This window comes from Penaeus monodon, chromosome 24, assembly GCF_015228065.2.
Source record: "Penaeus monodon isolate SGIC_2016 chromosome 24, NSTDA_Pmon_1, whole genome shotgun sequence".
NCBI classification, from domain to species: domain Eukaryota; kingdom Metazoa; phylum Arthropoda; class Malacostraca; order Decapoda; family Penaeidae; genus Penaeus; species Penaeus monodon.
The window spans coordinates 14,888,642-14,888,948 of record NC_051409.1 but is presented as its reverse complement, the minus strand read 5'-3'; the positions used below and the strand labels follow the sequence as shown (position 1 = coordinate 14,888,948).

Genomic DNA, 307 nt, shown 5'->3' with positions numbered 1-307 from the left:
CATACAGAACAAGTAAGTAGCTTACTAGAGCAACAGAAATTAAACACATAAGAAACACGTAAATAAAGCATGTAAACAAAATAAGTAAATGGAAGGCGTGAGCAAAACAAACGATCAAATCCAGGAAATAATCAAGCAAACAAAACAGAGAAACGAAGCAATAACAAAGTGAGTAAATCAAACACGTATAAAGAAAAAAAATTGTGGAAAACAAACAAAACAAGTCCATTAAACAAACAAAAAAACAAACCACGTAAACAGACCCACCATTCAAAACAAATAAACAAAAGAAGGAAACAACCCCCCC

At 32.2% G+C, this 307-nt stretch overlaps 1 protein-coding gene across 1 annotated transcript in view; it reads right to left on the bottom strand.

Moving 5' to 3' along the window:
• The window catches only part of LOC119588991 (thyrotropin-releasing hormone receptor-like), a gene marked incomplete at both ends in the record, with an annotated part of 3,688 nt that overhangs the window by 3,168 nt on the left and 213 nt on the right, over positions 1–307 (bottom strand).